Here is a 19,098-nt window from a genome sequence, read left to right as displayed (position 1 = left end):
AATACATCAACTATATCACTAAGCACTTATTTTAAGACCCAAGGATGAAGTCTGTCAGTACCTGGCAACTTCAACCCTCAGCTACAATTTACGCAGTACCCTAGTTATTGGAGTATTCCTCAGTTCCTCCCTCCCTTCAAATTTAATTATAAAATGTTCTATTTATTTAGCCTGTTCTAAATCCTAAAGCTTATGCCGTTATATTTAATCTATTTGGACTTTTGCACAAAAAACCTTTTGCACTAAGCTGGAAAAAAGCAGTTGCTACAATTACCATATGCAATTGACCTTTAAAAATATTTCAAAATATAGACTGACATGCTTTTGAATCTGCAAAAGGTTTTCTTGACATGGTTGTGATTTCATTGGAACAATGTGTTTATCATTACATTTCATTATTAAACAATTATCCAAAGCCAAGAATACACCTTGCATAGAAGAAAAACAGAATGACTCTTCAGACAAAATCATCAGGCCAGATAGGGTTTTCTGAGACATGCATTTCCTTGTCTCATTCTAAGCAATAAGCACAGCTTCATAAGCTACAGTGTCTCTTCATAGATTTAGACTGTCTATTATAATAGATTGTCATTATAACTATACATACACACAGGCAGAGTTTATGGCATCCACTTTAATAAATAAGCTCAGCTCTTGGAAAAACTGACCCTGCAATATACTTACAGAATACAATACAGTTTCCTTACATAAAATTATGATCACGTTTCCATTTTTTCCAATATTCCACACTTTTTTTTAAACGTTTCCCTCTTCTTCTTGAGGCCTCAACATTTACTGGGATACCACGTCTTAAGCTCTAGAACACCTGAGATAAATTCTTCATGTCTGAAGTCAGCAGGCTATTTGGTCTTGTGTGTCACATTCAAGCTTTTTTCTAATGTACTTAATGGCAGACATTCCAGTGAAAACCATTGAATAACAATCAAGAGAAAGTTTGCTGCCTGCTTTTCCTGTCTCTAGCCTAGGGATATTGAAACCAGTTGTTGTGCCCCAACTATTTCCCCAGCCAAGATCATGTAATTTAATACAGACTGAGGATTAAGTTGTGACAGCACTGCAATACCTTCCACCTTTGAGCTGTTTCAATTTTAATTTGTCAGAAATGCTGAAGAATCTTTGACATACTTTTAAGGTCTGATGGTTTACTACATAATCACAAATATATTACCTGCTTCATTTCTGAAGCAGGACGGGTGAAAAACATGCCTTGATTATCATATCACCAGCAACAGAAAACTCCACTGCATCTTTTTAAAGTTAAACATGTGAATTAAATCACATTTCAGTAGTTGTTAAATATGTGCTTCCACTTGCTTCTGTATCATGTAACTGAGCACATTGTTTTACATAAGTAGGACATTAGAATCTCTAAATAGAATAATTATTTTGTGCAGTTCGAATGCTGAAAATATTTGTTAACATTGTGCCAAAAGTAGAACATTATATCATTCCATAGATCAAAGCTTTCGTCATCTACATGTTTGGCTGGCTGGTTAGGAAATGCATTTAAACACAATGCCATAATTCCCATGGGTAAAAATACTTCATGTTTTGCATCCCTAGCAAAAAGGCCAGAGGCACTGGTAAAAAAAGATGCTGGCTTCTAATGCCAACAAACTTGTTTTCACCGATTCTAAAATTGCATGTTTGGAGTTGTTCAGTCTGCATGTGGCAATTAAAATGAGTCATATGTCAATTAGCAGGCAGCATAGTATACAAAATTAGAAGTATCGACAATTAACTTCTTCCTTAGACTGACTGAAAATGCATTTTGATCTGCCATTATATACTTGCCCCAAGGGATTTGTCCATTAGCACGCAGAATTTTATATTACGTTAGAATAAAGAAATGGAAGCATTTTTTAATTCAGCATTTATAACTTTTGTTCCATATTTCATCCAATTAATTTGTATGTAACACATATTACTTGAAAAAATATAATTAATTTTTAAGGATGCTGCATAAAAGAAGTCTACACTTCATTTAGATTTCCTTAAATGCACATCTATTGCATGCCTTCCAGAGCAAGTGCTGGCCAAAAGCCAGTTCCCTAGAGCAGCGGTTTTCAACCTTTTTCATGCTGCATCCCCCCAGAACATGTCCTTTTTAGATGGCGGACCCCCAAGGCCCACAAAATCAAACAATCGATAATTCATGCATACAACACTTAAATTACTGCACATAGGCCCTATTGAAATAGTGACTATTTCAATCACCGATAATTACCAGCGGTGTCTTTCAGTGTTCAGTTCTATGTGAAGGTTGTGCCTGTTTTGCACTGCAAAGTTTGTCCAAACATGGTGGTATATGCGACAAACATACACGTATGTCATCCTCAATATTCATTCTTGGTCTGTATTTGGTTTTCATGGCAGTGACTGCAGAAAATGCTATTTCACACAAGTAAGTGGTTGCAAATGGTAACAGAACATTGACGGCTTTGCCGGACAGCAGTGGATACTCCTGGGAACATGCTATCCAGAATGACAACAGTGACACTCGGTTGAACTGCAAGCACAAAGTCCTGTCAGATGACAGTTCAGCCAATTCTTCTTGTTCACATCCAGTTAAATCAGTAAGCATGCATTCAAACGGATTTCGAATCCAATCAAACATGCTCGTGTCATCGTTGCCAAGATACTCATGGAAATAATGTGACAGCTGTTGAATATGGTTCAAAACGATGCTCGCAATGGCCTCTGTCTTAGTCTCGTTCACTGTCAGAAAGTCAGCCAGCAATGGAAACATATCATAGGCACCTTGCTCGCATCTTCCCTTCCAGATACAGAGTTTTTTCTGGAAGGCATCGATTTTGTCATGCGTTTTCAGAACATTTGAGCCAGGTCCTTGCAATGATAGATTTAAGCTGTTCAAAATGTTGAAAATAACTGCAAGGTAAGCTAATCTGGCAACACACGTCTCATCTGTCAAGAACTGTGCCAATGATCCGTTATGCTCATTTAGAAAAATGAGTTCATCTCACAATTCATATGCACGTTGCACAATGCGGCCTCGTGACAGCCATCTGACTTCTGTATGTAGCAACAAATGCTTATGCTCGGCTTCCATTTCACAGCATATATTTTCAAACAAACGATGATTGAGTGGCCTGGCTTTGATAAAGTTAACGATTTTAATGCACATGGAAAATACATCTGCAAGATTTTCATCCATATCCTTTGCAGCCAAAGCCTCACGGTGAATCATGCGGTGGGTTGCTGCTACATGTGGAGCTACTTCTTTCACTCGTGCGACTAGACCCGACTTCCATCCCGTCATTGCGGCAGCACCATCCGTGCATACTCCAATACACTGTGTCCACGCCAATGCCAATTGTACAAAAAAAGTGTCAAGCACACAAGAAAGTTCTTCACCAGTTGTACGGCCTGGGAGCGCCTTGCAAAACAAAAAGTATTCCAAAGCCTCTCCTTCCCAGCAACATCGAACATAAACCAACAACCGCGCAGCACTAGCATCAGTACTTTCATCGAGCTGAATCGCAAATCTGACTTGCTGAAGACGTGCCAACAGCTGGCTCTGTATATCTTCCGCCATATCGCCAATTCTTCTGCTTACTGTGTTATCAGACAGTGGAATGGCTTTCAGCTTTTGACTGGATTCTTTTCCCAATACAACTTCGCACATATCTACTGCTGCAGGCAGTATAAGCTCTTCTCCAATTGTGTGAGGCTTTCTGGAACGTGCTATTCATAATGCTACCAAATATGATGCGCGAAGAGCCTTCTCATTTACAGTGGCGCAGGCTGTCATTTTGCCTTTCTGCTTGAGATACAGCTCCTCTTGCTGCTCAAAATATTCCTTTAGCTTACTGGCAATATCTGGATGCACTGTTGTTAAATGGCGCTTCAATTTCGCTGGTTTCATTGCATCGTTGGACAGTGTTTGCAAACACACAACACAGAGAGGTTGGTCCGCATTTGTCTCCACTGCGATAAAGCCATATGAAATGTATTCTGGATCGTACTTACGTTGTTTTCTCTTTCCGTCACCCTTATCCCCTTCATCATCAGAATCTTCCAGTTTCCAGTCAGCTTTTCTCTTCAGAAATTTCTCCATACTCAGCAATACACGCTGGACAGTTTAATTACTATTACTGATAAACAAAATTATCAAAACTAATCTAAAATTTACATGCTTGTGCACTTTTCGTTTAACAGTGACGTCACTGTGGTGTAAATGCACGGTAAGTAAGCAATATTATTAAGGCACACCAACAACATCACTCAGTCTCGTTAACACTGCAGTGCACAACAGAATAGTAGTGAGTAGTGAACACTACTGACTACTCTGACTACACAAATCGAATATTAAGCAGCAGCTTACCAGAAGGGAACATCGTCTAAGTCCCTAAGATTGTCGCCTATAACAGATAGAATAGATATGGCCGATTTTCTGAATAGTGGAAAACTGAAGCAAGCAAGTAAGCTACGTCTTTGTAACAGGTTGCTTTTCCATTTTTTTCTTGGCTTGCTCTCGGACCCCCTGGCAACCTGCTGCAGACCCCCAGGGGTCCGCGGACCACAGGTTGAAAACCTCTGTCCTAGAGCATAAAGAGAGGGCAAAGTTATCAAAAGTATCCCATGCAGCTACATACTGATGCATGACTTAACATGACCTCCAATGAAAAATAAGTAAAATCTAATAGAACTTCCCATCTGCTTATGTAAAAGTAACAAAGTGTTCTCTTTATCAAGGTTAATAGCAACATCTTTTTCAAACAGTATTTTTCTACTTTCCCATACTTTTTTTTACAATTCCCCTTTTCTTCAAAATTCCTTCCCAGTTACTGAACTATACAATATTAACCTAAAATCACAGAGTAGAGTCATAGAACAATGCAGTAAAGAAACAGGGCCTTTGGCCCATCTGGTCCATACCAGCCTGGTTTTCTGCCTAGTCCCACCTACCCACACCCTGACCATAGCCCTCCATACCTCTCTCATTCATGTACCCATCCAAACTTCTCTTAAATGTTACAATTGAACCCGCATTCACCACTTCTGCTGGCAGCTCATTCCACACTCGCACCACCCTCTGAGTGAAATAGATCCCCCTCAGATTCCCCTTAGATATTTCACCTTTCACCCTAAACTTATGTCTTCTAGTTCTAGTCTCACCCAACCTGAGGGGAGAAAAGCTATACCCCTCATTATTTTGTGTACTTCTATAAGATCTCCCCTCATTCTTCTGTACTCCAGGGAATAAAGTTCCAACCTATTCCACCTTTAAGAAGAAAGCAGAGCAGTGCTTCAGATACTGCTAGCAAAAACCCGGTTAACAAAGCAATACAAAAGCTGGATTCTGTACCATTCACAGCATGATTAAAATTAGAATGCATTGTTAAAGTCACACAGCACAGAATCAGGCCCTTAAACCCACCACGTTCTGCTCTGTCTATTAAGCACCCCTCTGTACTAGTCTCATTCTTCTCCTCACATCCCCATCAACTCTTCCTCCCCCTCCAATTCTCTTTACATCCAACAACACTTGGGGTAATTTACAACAGCTAATTAACCCATAAACCCAGGGCATATTTGGCATGAGGGAGAAACTGGAGCACCCATGGGGAAACCCATGTGTCACAGTATGTGCAATCTTAACACAGAAAACGCCAGAGGTGGAGGTCAGGATTGAATCCAGGTATCTGGAGTCGTGAGACAGCAGTGTTAACCACTGCATTACCATACTGCAACTGTGTAAGGTGTTGTATGGTGTTTTTCAGTTATGAAGGTGAAAGTAGGATTAAAATACTTAAAATTGTCCTTCAATCCATTATATCCTGAATACACAAAGTACTTACCACTGCCAGACATTTCTCAGAAGTGACTATTGAAATAAAATTGATTTATCAGCATTTTGTAATCAATTTCCTCACTCTCACTAAACTGCAACCTTGCAAGATATCCTATCATTCGGTGTCAATACTTCAGTCAGGCACATCTCCAGAGAATTCCTTGTGGCAAAATCCTGAAGCTATGCTATTAGAACACAAACCAAGCACTAACATTTACATAAATTTGAAATGAAGTCACTTGCACAAGCTTCCTTCCTTATTTCTGATATCCGAATATAAACTTAAGGAGCATGTTTGAGTTTATTACAAATAGAAAACAGAAAGAAAACATAGTATTGCAAATGACACAAAAACTGGAGATGTGGATAGTGAAGAAGGTTGCCAAAGGATATAGCAGGATATAGATCAGTTGGAAACCTGGGCAGAGAAATAACAGATGGAGTTTAATCCAGACAAGTATGAGGTGCGGCATTTTGGGAGATCAAATGAAAGATGAAAGAGTACAGTAAATAGCAGGACCCTTTGTAGCATTGATGTACAGAGGGATCTTGGGGTGCAAGTCCATAGCTCCCTGGTCCCTTCATTGGTCAGAATCAGAATCACATTTATTATCACTGACGTACACGACATGAAATTTGTTGCTTTGCGGCAGCAGTACAGTGCAAAGACATAAAATTATTATAAATTACAAATCACAGCCACGAGAGGTTGAAGATGTTGAAGATGAAGAGGTTGAAGTCCTTGAACACTCCAGCCAGTTGGTCAGCACCGGTTTTCAGTACCCAGCCAGGTGCACCATCGGGGCCTGACGCCTTGTGAGGGCTCACCCTCTTGAAGGATGTTTTGACATCAGCCTCTAAGACAGAGACCACAGGGTCACCAGATGCTGTGGGGATTCGCATAGGTGTAGTATTATTCTCCCTTTCAAAGTGTATATAAAAGACATTGACCTCGTCGGAGAGTGAAGCATCACTGCCACTTACGCTGTTAGGTTTGCCTTATAGGAAGTAATGGCATGTAAACCTTGCCACAGCTGTCCTGTGTCCGATTATGTCTTTGGCTTCACTCGGAATTGCCTTTTCACTCTCACAATGGCCTTCCATAGGTAGTGCCCAGGCTTCTTGTATGATTCTGGATCGCCTATCTTGAATGCCACAGATGTAGCAGAGTGCGAATTTCCTGGTTCATCCAGGGCTTCTGGTTTGGGAAGACTCGGTATGTTCTCGAAGGCACACTCTCGTCCACATAGGTCTTGATGAAGTCGGTGACGGCTGTGGTGTATTCATTCAGATCCGAAGTATAAAAGTTGGCTCAGCATATTGCAGCTGTATAAAACTTTGGTTACCCACATTTGTGTGCAGTTTTTATTACCACACTAAAGGATATGGAGATTATGGAAAACATACAAAGGAGGTTCACTACAATGTTGCCTGGATTGAAGTCTATTACCTATAAGGAGAGGTTGGACAAACTAGGATTGTTTTCTAGAGCATTGGACACTGAAGGGCAACCTGATACAAGTATGTAAAATTGTGAGTGTTATAAATAGAGTAGATGGTCAGCGTCCTTTAACCCAGGGTGGAAATGTCAAATACTAGAGGGCATAGGTTTAATTGAGAGGGGGAAAGTGGTGGATGCCTGGAACATGCTTCCAGAAAGGTGGTGAAGCAGATGCCACAGCAACATTTAAAGGGGCATTTAGACAGACACGTGAACAGGCAGGAATACAGACCATGTGCAGGCAGAAGGGATTAGCTAGACTGGCAATTTGGTCAGCGCAGACATGGTGGGCCAAATGGCCTGTTCCTCTGCTGTACTGTTCTATGTTCTACCCACAGTTTTCTGCACTAAATAACTTGACTCTTCATTTTCACTTCTAATTAAACAGGTAAAGGCCAATATTTTACATGGGGCTAGTATTGGGTGTACAAGTATTAGAGAGGACTGAAAGATCCCTCATGACGTATCTGTATGAAGGCCAGGCAATTTTAGCTCTGAACCATTATTAACTTTAGAAGGATGGGCTCCCTTCAAAATCCTATGCACATCTGGGCAGCTTACCCATATGACCCACACAACCCTTGGCACAGTCTGCGATTTGACTTAAAGAAATGTTGCTCCTCATCATGTGAAATTACATTCCTCTTTGCATCTTTCACAATGGAAGAGCTGTTGCTTTTAATTTCTCAGTACATTCCTGGAGGGTCTAGCGGAGGATGCAAAGGCCAGAAAGCAAGTACTGTTCTCCCACATTCGAGCACTGCACAGTAAGTCCAGAAGAAAAAGACTGCAAAGCAAGTCCAGGCAGCACCATCCCCAGCTCCTGGGCAACAAATGTTTCACAATACTAACAAAGGCAGGTTCTTCAACCCTCTAACTTTTGCAGCAGAAGATTCAGTTAACCATATTTAAATTTGGACCTTCTCTTAATCACCCTCAACATCACAAGGGGACTGATGCCTCTGTTGCTCATTCCAAACATACTCACATCTCCCTTTGCCTTCTTCCCATGTGTTCTACAAACTATGTGCAATCCTTCTTCTACCTCAGCAAGCCTTGGAACCTTCAATATTCTTCGCTGTCACTCAACCAGGTGCACCTTCCAAAAACATCAGGACATACGAGCAGGAGTGGGCCGTTTGGCTCATCGTGCCTGCTTCACCAGTCATTAGGACCATGAATGATCTTTTATCTCAACACCACTTCCCTGCACGAACCTCGCATCTATTGATTCCCTTAATATTTAAAAGTCTAACAACCTCTTTCTTGAAACTACTCAGTGACTCATGACTGAGTATCCACAGCCTTCTTGGGTGGAAAATTCTAAGTATTCATTCCCATCTGGGTGAAGATATTTTTTGTCATCTTTGTGGCAACTCGTTGCAAGTTGCTCTCTGCATATCTACTCATTACTTCTATTATAATCATCCTACTGCTTTAAATCTAGATTCTATGATGAATTACTTCAATGTACTGTTGTAATGAAATCATCTGTATGGATGGCATGTAAAACAAAGCTTTTCACTGTACCTCGGTACATGTGACAATAATAAACCAATTTACCTGAATGCCTAACTCCTTATTTTGAGCCCTTGAACCTTCGTTCTAGACATCCCAGCCAAAGGAAACATCTTTCACCCATGTATGGTGCTGTGCTGCAAGATTGTTGTATGTTTCAATGTGATTACAAGGATATCTGAATTCCTACCTTTCTCCTTTCAAAAGGCGCATGTAAAAGAACAGACCAAAGACGAAAACAATCCCACTAAAGGATGCAACACCAAATGTTTCACCCCTCGCTACCACTCTGAAGACATGGGTGTTCACTGTGGAACAGATAGTGAGCTAGAGGGGTCTGTGGACAGGGTGACAATTGCTCCATTAATTGCAGAAAAAGCACAGCAAATACCTCTATGTGGGGTGAATGGAAATAGGTCTTCAAAGCCCAAGATGTGGGAAGTAAGTTCCAGGGCTATGCAGACATTTGAATAATGTATTGGAAAAGGTGCTAAGAAATATCAGTTGTATTGCTGACAGGAGATTTGCTTTGTTTCTTTAGTGAATTCCTTGAGAGATGCAATGCAGAAACATGTCCTTTGGCCCAGTGAGTTCACACTGACCATCAAACAGCCATTTTTACACTAATCCTACCCGAATCCAATTTTATTTTCCTCACAATCCCATCAACTCCCCTCTAGATTCTCCTGCTGAGAGGCAACTATAGTTATTTAGCCTACCAACTTGCATGTCTCTGAAATGCATCTGGAGGAAACCCACGCAGCCACAGGGAGAACTTACAAACTCCACACAAGCTGCACCGGGGGGGGGGTGGTGGCTGGTGGTCAGGATTGAACCGGGGTCACTGGAGCTATAAATGGCACCACTGTGCCACCCATTAACCTTGCATGCCACCACTATTATGCAATCCATGCTGGATAGGGTGTCATGGCAGTGAAGCCCTCATAGAAACAGTCAATACAACAGATGGTGATCAGTAAGAGAATCAGAGATGAAAGGAGACAACAACTTTAAGTAAAATGTTGTGGTTCGAACTGCAGTGCCTGAAAGAGCGCTGAAGCAAGTTCACAAGTAACATTCAAAAGGAAAGTGAATAAATCCCTGACTAACAAAATATGTAGGGGTACGAGTGAAGAATAGGGAAGTAGGACTAACAGCTTGACTAAAGAGCCAGCACAGGTATTATGGATTTATTGGTTTCCTCCCAGGCTGTGTATTGTTCTCTCATAGTCAGTACAGATATGTTGCAGGGACTCTTGAGCTATTCACATATTTAAACCGTTTCTCAAACAATTATATCGTCTGTGCAAAAGGGCTCTCCATTGTGCCCCTGTTGCCATTTTGATTGCAACTGGTCTTCACTTGCTTGTCGGATTTAACCCAGTTTTAGCCCTCTTGCCTCTGTCAGCAGGTCAGTGATTCCATCCCCACACCAGTTACTCAACGGCAGATAATTCAGACTAATACCCCAGTGCGTGCTGAGCACGCAGTCAACAAGACTTGAGTGTATCTAGTCACACAACATTGATGTTGGTGGGACTTTGGTGTATACAGATTAACTGTAACATTTCCCCAACTTACAAGTTACTTCACTAGCTGTAAGGCACTTCAGGACACCATGAGGTTGTTAAAGGTATTATACTCATGCAAGTCCTTTACTTTCCTAAGCTGTCAATGTGTGGTGGGGTTATGAAGAGGATCAGCAGCCAGATTTGCATGGGGTATCCCTTCCTCCTAAGTGTACCCTGTCATCTTACTCTCAATGTCACTTAACAGCAGCATGTTACAGCTTTTGCAACTAAAGTGGCAACTGCCTGGTACTAAACATAGACTGGCCTGATATTCCTGGAGCTGCCCACTAGTTATTGCTAATCCTTTCTGATGTTGTGCTGTTGCTCTGAGGTCCAGATCTTTTATCAGCTTATGTATTTGAACACGCCCTTCATGAAAGAATGCACCCCCCACTGCAAAGTCTTGTTGGAGAGAAGGTGATATATTGCTCAGCTCTGGAAAAGCTGTGAATTGCAGCCTGGATGGTGACATGGGCATGGCATGATCTATAAGCCCAGAGGTTCTGATGAAGGATGTTTCAAAGGACTGCGATCAGCTGGAGAGGCACTGATTCTTCTCAAGTTGATCCTCAGCTTGACCTAGGAAAATGATGCATGACTGGTAGACCCTGTGCACTGAATTTAGCAACTGTCTAGTACTTCATCTACTATCTTCAGAATTCAGATGCTGGTGGTGGTGACTGGTGAAGATATAGTTTGCCCTCCACACAGTATGCCTCTCAGAAGAAAGCCCCAAGAATGGCTCTCATTATATTAAATTGGTTTATTATTGTCACATGTACCGAGGTACAGTGAAAAATTTGTCTTGCATACCGTTCGTACAGATCAATTCATTACAACAGTGCATTGAGGTAGTACAAGATAAAACAAGACAGAATGCAGAATAAAGTGTTACAGCTGCAGAGAAAGTGCAGTGCAGGTAGACAGTAAGGTGCAAGGTCATAACGAGGTAGATCATGAGGTCAAGAGTCCACCTTACCGTACTAGGGAACCATTCAATAGTCTTATAATAGCGGGACAGAAGCTGTCCTTGAGCCTGGTGGTATGTGCTTTCAGGATTTTGTATCTTCTGCCCGTTGGGAGAGGGGAGAAGAGAGAATATGTGAGGTGAGTGGGGCCTTTGTTTATGTTGGCTGCTTTACCGAGGCAGCGAGAAGTGCAGACAGAGTGCATGGAGGGAAGGCTGGTTTCTGTTGTCTGCTGAGCTGTGTCCACAACTCTCTGCAGTTGCTTGCGGTCACGGGCAGAGTGAAGATGAGTGGAGAGACTAAAGGATGGTGAAGCAACAATATAAGAAAGTCACGATCTGTGCACTGGAAATTGTCCTGGTGATACAAGCAGGAAGGTGTCAGCATGTTCCTGTGAGACGAAGCTGAAAGCCCCTTCTAACTGCTTCACAAATTCTTGGATACCAGTTCTAGTAGGTTTTGTTAGTGTGGGTAATCAGGAAATCAAGTTAAGTGCAGTGGCAGCCAGTATGAGATCATTGGAGAATGTTTTCTAATTAGGATCCTGCTTCCCTATGCCTTAGGTCTGAATCATAGCCCTAAATAAGTCTTTTAAGATCCAATGAGTGGGGGAGGGTTGAATAGTTAAAATCAGTCCTCTCAGTACAACTGAAGAGACCAACTTCACTCAAATATGCGCACTGAAATGTAGGTTGTTCTTATTGGAAGTAGGGGAAAGAGGTAGCAAGGGACTGTCAAGTTAACAGCCAGCCATTTTTAACAGCAGTCACTCAAACACTTAAATCACTACAGACTGCATATGACAGACCTGAAAATTACTAATGGAGCCAGAAAATAGTTTGAAAGAAGTTGGCTGCCTTATGTTAGTTACAAGTACTCGTTATAATTTGAGATTGACATCTTTTTGAAATAGGCATCCAAACAAAAGGTTGAGGAAATGATTTGACCTTTAATTGTGCACAGTAAAGGTAAATTAAGCCAGTTTAAATCAACTTTTTAAAACAGGGTGCAATTTCTACTGAATCATAAATGATGCAAGTCAGATAGAGACTTTGAGAGTCCATTGACCTGCACTGGCTGTTTGGTAAATCTATCTGCTTTGACATATAGGTAAATTGATGTAGAAATAAAATGTTAGGCCCATTAAATGATGTACAATGTTATGCCAGCTAAGTTGCAAAAAGCATAAAAAATTGATGTGCGAATGAACATGCATATTGCACTTCTCAGGGCACTGCATCTTTAACTTTATCAGAGAATATGCTACAAAGAAGGACAAAAATTCTTCACAAACGTCTACATTTTCTTTAGATCCATAAGATGAGATTTCCTCTCCTAAAATACATGAAAGTTCTTCCCTTTAAAACAGATACAGAATGGTAAATAGTCCCATTATTCAAGTATTCATCTTGCTTGGTAACCAAAGAATTTAAGAACCAGATACAAAAAAATATCCAGCTTTGGCTCTAATGATTCACCAGGTTCCATGTTAAAATTTAACAGACACTTGGCTAACACCATTTGGCAGATGGTGCATTTTTTTTAAAAAAGAATCAGTTTATCATCTCTTTCTTTGGCTTGGCATCCCTTTTTATCTAATTACTTTCCGACTCATACCCTACCCTAAAGCCTCCCCATCAACTGCCTTGTTTTACGTTTCCAATCCACTCTTTATTGGACCACAGCATTACTCTTCATTCACCACTAACGACTCCCTAATCCCTGCATCAATTCCAAAACATTGATTCTTATTTCAAGCCCAAAGTAATCTCATAAAAAACATAAGGGAGCATGTGTAGGCCATTCAGCCCAATTGCCTGCCTTGCTTTTCATCAAGATCATGGCTGATGTACTAACTTGGTGCCATTTTCATAGTTTAGAGAGTGGCTGAAATCTGGAGTGAGCTGCCAGAGGTAGTGGTGGAATCAGATACAATTACTACATTTCAGAGGCCTTTGGACAAGCACTGGCAAGGCATAGAAGGATACAGACTGAATGTAGGCAAATGGGATTGGTGTTAGATAGGCATAAAGGATGAATGTAGATGTGGTGGGCTGATTGGTCCACTTCTGTGTTGTACGACTCTGTGTGTTATGGACTAGGTTACTATTGGTGAATGTCCCTTTAAGATAGAGCATAGTGTGTGTGTGTGTGTGTGTGTATGGTTACGACAACAGAAGATAAAGGACATAATGACGTTTTTGAAGCAGTCAGTTGGGGGGGGGGAGGGAGGGTGAGGGAGGGTGAGAGAGAGAGGGAGAGAGGGAGAGAGAGAGGGAGAGAGAGAGAGGGAGAGAGAGAGAGGGAGAGAGAGAGAGGGAGAGAGAGAGGGAGAGAGAGAGAGAGGGAGAGAGAGAGAGAGAGAGGGAGAGGGAGAGGGAGAGAGAGAGAGAGAGAGAGAGAGAGAGAGAGAGAGAGAGAGAGAGAGAGAGAGAGAGAGAGAGAAGCCTGCTAGTCTCTATCGATGGATGAAAAACAGTAACTGTGTCTGTCAGTACAATCCACGTATGGATTTCTGGAATAATCCAGTGGAGTCCACTTTGTCGTGAACCTGTAGAAGGAAATGGGTATTTGTGTGGACAGCCACATCTCGGATGCCTTTCGGGATGGCAGATACTTCGGAACAAAGCAGTGGAGTTCACTTTGTTGTTGACCTGTAGAAGGAAACAGGTATCAGTGTGGACGGCCACGATTCAAGAGCCTTTCGGGCCGAGGAAGATGCAGTGGAATAGTCACTGCTGAGTAGACACTGAGGTGTCGTTTGGGTTCCAAAAGTGGAACATTTGGATTTCGTAATTACTCTCTATTTTCTCTCTACGTTTTGTCTTCAGTCAACAGTGGTTTTCAAGAAGCCTTTGCTCACGTTTCACCTTACGGCTTACTGAACTGAACTTTGAGAACTATTCCTGGACTTGGAGTTTGGGAATTTGACACACACGGAGTTTAGATTTTGGGGTTAATGTTTAAGATCTAACATTTTTACTTCTAACATTCTAATATTTTTACTTTTATTTTTCTTATTATCATTAGTTATTAATAAAATAGTTTTTAACACTGATACATGACTCGGTGTGTCTCTTTTGTTGCTGGTTCGTAACATATGACTTAATGGAGGAACAGAAAACCCTAATAGTGATAACCTGATAGTGCTGGCACAGCAGCCTTGCACAAAAGTGCATTTCAGTTGAGAACTGGTGCATGTTTCCATCCCAACTGAGACAACATTTAAAACGCGACACAAGAGATTCTGCAGATGCTGGAATCTGGAGCAACACACACAAAATGCTGGAGGAACTCAGCAGGTCAGCAGGATCTATGGAGGGAAATAAACAGTCGACATTTCTGCCTGACCTGCTGAGTTCCTCCAGCATTTTCCGTGTGTTGCACTTAAACAGGTATTTGTATAGGAAAGGCGTAGAGGGATACGTGCTGAATGCAGGCAAATGGGATTAGCATAAATGGGCATCATCATCAGCATGGACTAGTTGAGAAGATAGGGCTCATTTCTGTGCTCTATGAATCATGGTACAGTATTTGCAGATGTGTGAGAGAGGGGCTACTTTGATGGTATTCTGTTTGCTTTGAATTTTGCCAGACTAACTAGAAAGTGCATGTTGTGATCTGTCCTCAGACTCCCCCTTAAATTTTGTTGCTTTTAGTCCTGGATGCAAAGTTTAACCCCTCTACTACCCTGTGCACAGGTTGGTGTGGGGTGATTTACTTTTGATAACCATTCAGATTTCTCTCTGCCACACCAAAATTGTTAATGGATTCACCATTGGCAATAGCAAAAAAAAATGAATGTTCTGCTACTAAGCTCAGAATTTTTGGCAACATATTTACTTATGCCTCAAGCATAAGATGTTCCTTTAGTAAATCTGCAAAATAATTAGACTTTCCAGCTCAGTATGCATCAAGTTGAATAATGAACAAGGTGATGTTCCCATGCAGAGTCAAGTGCTCCTCACCAAAGCATACAAATTTCCCTTCGCTCTGTCTGACCCAAGGCTTTAGTCCAACACTTGTCCAAAGATGGCACAGTGGCACAGCTAATAAGGCTGCTGCCGCACAATGCTAGAGAACCGGGTTTGATCCTGACTTTGGATACTGCCCGTGTGGAGTTGGCACATTCTCCCTGTAACCTCATGGATTTCCTCCTACGTTCCAAAGGTGTCCAGGTTGGTAGGTTAATTGGCTACCAATTGTAAATTATCCCCAGTATGTATGTAGTTGAGTGGTAGAATCTAGAGGGAGTTGATTAAAATGTGGGGAGAATAAAAAACAAGGATTCATGTAAGATTAGTGTAACTGGGTGGTTGACAGTCACCGTGGACTTGGTGGGCTGAAGGGCCTGTTTCTGTGCTGTATCTTTCTATGACTCTAGATAAGACAAAACTGGAATATAACTAAAGTAAGAATAAATAGTTTGCATGCTTCTCTTCAGACATTTACATTTTTATCACTTTAGAATCCATAATCATTATAGAATTGATGTTACAAATGCATACACCCAGCGTGGAGCCTCAGCTGCTGAAGGAAAATTTTATAAAATCAGCTTTACATGGTTATACTTGGAACCACATGGATTCTTAAGAGAACAGCTTTAAGTAGAATGGGTGATTAATTTATTTATTAACTGCGGGGATCATTATTCAAGATTCTGTAAGAAAAATTACCAGAAAGTTGTAAATTTCAGTTGTGCAATCTTTTGATGACAGTACCATAATTTAAATGGGGTGTTAGGAGTTCCTTATTGCTTACACATAGTTATTCTAATCAGCAGATTGCTGATACACTGGGTTTTCATTACATGTACTGTATCAACCATATCATCTGAATAGCAGATTTCTACAGTACACAAAACGTTGAAGATGTTCTGCATACAGAACAGGAATATCATGCATCTAATTTACCCAGACTATCTAACATTTTTTACAGGATATTTGCACTGGCTGACAGTAGATATAACATTTGCACAGTGTCATATTACTCGGAAATTATGGGTTCTTGTAAATTTGCCTGCTTCCTCACCATGGTGCACAAACAATTTTGTTTCAGACTTTAGAGTATCAAACATGAGTCAAACTGGCCAACATAATTCAAAATTATTGCACATTTGATCTGTGATTTATTTAGGCTCAAGACTAACCAAAATTAAAAGCAATCACAGCAGGAAATAAGCACTTTTCTTTGTTTTCTTGGTGAGAAAATACAAACTTTAATTCTACTTCTCACTCCCACTCAGACCTATTGGTCTGTGGCCTCTTTCCTGTACTTTCACAACGTGGGCCAATGCAAACATGACAAACAGCACTTCATCTTCCATCTGGGCACATTGCAGCCTTCTGGGCAATATTGAACTCAACAACTTCAGGTAACTTGATTTCTGTCTGTATAGTCGATCTGAGATGGTGGCACTGCCTGTTTGCTACTTTTTTCTTCTTTTTCCTCTTCTGCGAGTGGAGGACACGCCCTGTCTGATCTGCTGGGCACATCTCCCTTCTCTGCACTTTGCAACTCCTGCATCCTTTTGTCTATGTTCTCACTTTCTAACGCCTCCCATTCAGTGACCAGATAACTTTGTTTACAGGTTATCCTCTTTTCCCCTCTCTGAATTGCCTTTGATCTGAAACGTTCTCTGTTTCTCTTCCCACAGCATTTTCTGTTTTTATTTCAGATTTCCAGCACGTTTCATTTTTTTCTGTTTTTCAAAATAATTACAGTCAAGTTTGCAAAGTATAGTTCCATGCCACATTATATTAGTGTCTATCATACAAAGAACAAGCTCATCATATCATTGCTTAAACTTCTCTATCAACCATAGCAAAGCTTTTACTAAGATCAGGAAGCTCATTTATTAAAATAATGATAATTCTTTGTACAGAATGTATTTATTCCATTTGATCACTTTGCTTAATATTTTTTCTTCTGTTTACATTCTCAGTGGTAATAAAATCTCAGTTGTTTTTATTCATTAAGAACCAGAACATGGACCTTTATAGAACTATACCATAGAACCATAGAACAATATAGCACAATACAGGCCCTTCAGCCCACCATGTTGTGACGACCTTCAAACCACGCCTAAGACCTAACCCCTTCCTCCCACATATCCCTCTAATTTAAATTCCTCCATATGCTTATCTATCAATCTCTTGAACTTAACCAACGTATCAGCCTCCATCACCTCCCCAGGCAGCACATTCCATGCCCCAACCACCCTCTGGGTGAAAAACCTCCCTCTGACATCTCCCTTGAACTTCCCACCCATTACTTTAAAGCCATGCCCTCTTGTATTGAGCACTGGTGCCGTGGAAAAGAGGCGCTGGCTGTCTACTCTATCTATTCCTCTTAATATTTTGTACACCTCTATCATGTCTCCTCTCATCCTCCTTCTCTCCAATGAGTAAAGCCCTAGCTCCTTTAGTCTCTCCTCATAATCCATACTCTCTAATCCATGGCAGCATCTTGGTAAATCTCCTCTGCACCCTTTCCAACACCTCCACATCCTTTCTATAATGAGGTGACCAGAATTGGACACAGTACTCCAAGTGTGGTCTAACCAGTGTTTTGTAAAGCTGCATCATTACTTTGCGGCTCTTAAACTCGATCCCATGACTATGAAAGCTAACATCCCATAAGCTTTCTTAACGACCCTATCCACCTGTGAGGCAACTTTCAGTGATATGTGGATATGAACCCCCAGATCCATCTGCTTCTCCACAATCCCCAGAATCCTGCCATTAACCTTGTACTCTGCCTTGGAGTTAGTCCTTCCAAAGTGTACCACCTCACACTTCTCCGGATTGAACTCCATCTGCCACTTCCCAGCCCAGCTCTGCCTCCTATCAATATCCCTCTGTAAGTTTCAACAGCCCTCCACACTATCCACAACACCATCTATCTTTGTGTCGTCTGCAAACTTGCTAACGTTATAGATTTATTTAAAAAACACTGAAGTGAAGTAATCAGATATAGCATAGGAAAGATTTTAAAAATTACTTCACAAATATCTCATTTCTTCATCTAAAAGCACTTTCATGTTATGCAAAAATCTATTGGCAGTTAAAAGGGAATTGTTTACAGAAGGAGTTCCTGAACCATTTCTAATTAACAAAAAGCCTAAGAAATACTCAGTGATTGTAAATCTTGTTAGACACATAACAGATTACAATATTATATATAAAGAAAACAATGACTTTAAAGATGTGCTTTGCCTTCAGTTTTCTTTTGCTTTCTGCTTGCCATAATGAGGGGTTATTCTTACTGCCAGAAATCTGGGTTGTTCCCACAGGCAAAGCTTTGACGTACTGCACATATTGTATACTGTATAAAAGACTGAGAGTTGCTGAGGGAAGCAACATGGCACTATGGTGAATTTAAATTAAATATTTTATCTTGTAAATCAGGTAGGTGCCTGATTTGTGACCTTTTAAGCTGCCAAAGCATAATGCATTCAAATTTAACAACTCTTTCTCAAAAAAATAATTTAATTAAGCCATGTTTCATTGCCCTATATGCTCCTAAAACAAACTGACTGCGCTAAGTGGTTAGCATTACATTACCTACAACATTAACCTCCCAAAGCGATGAAGAACAAACAACAATTCATAGTCTACTATCAAATTGACAAAGATCTCAAACTGTTTCATCTCTTTACAAAACATCACTAAGACTGCCATGTCAAGACAATCTACTTGTAAA

At 40.8% G+C, this 19,098-nt stretch overlaps 1 protein-coding gene across 4 annotated transcripts in view; it reads right to left on the bottom strand.

Annotated features, from left to right (window-relative positions):
* Window positions 1-19,098, bottom strand: part of csrnp3 (cysteine-serine-rich nuclear protein 3) — a 140,306-nt gene that overhangs the window by 49,608 nt on the left and 71,600 nt on the right. The window contains exon 4 of one of the 4 annotated variants that reach the window (XM_052027594.1): window positions 4,367-4,583. The exons of the other annotated variants lie outside the window; for them this stretch is intronic. The gene's annotated coding sequence lies outside the window, so the exon portion shown is untranslated. The remainder of the gene's footprint in view (window positions 1-4,366; window positions 4,584-19,098) is intronic. 4 annotated transcript variants of the gene reach the window in all.

Source organism: Pristis pectinata, chromosome 1 (genome assembly GCF_009764475.1).
Source record: "Pristis pectinata isolate sPriPec2 chromosome 1, sPriPec2.1.pri, whole genome shotgun sequence".
NCBI lineage: Eukaryota > Metazoa > Chordata > Chondrichthyes > Rhinopristiformes > Pristidae > Pristis > Pristis pectinata.
Note: the sequence above shows the minus strand (reverse complement) of the source record. Positions and strands in the feature narration are given on the sequence as shown.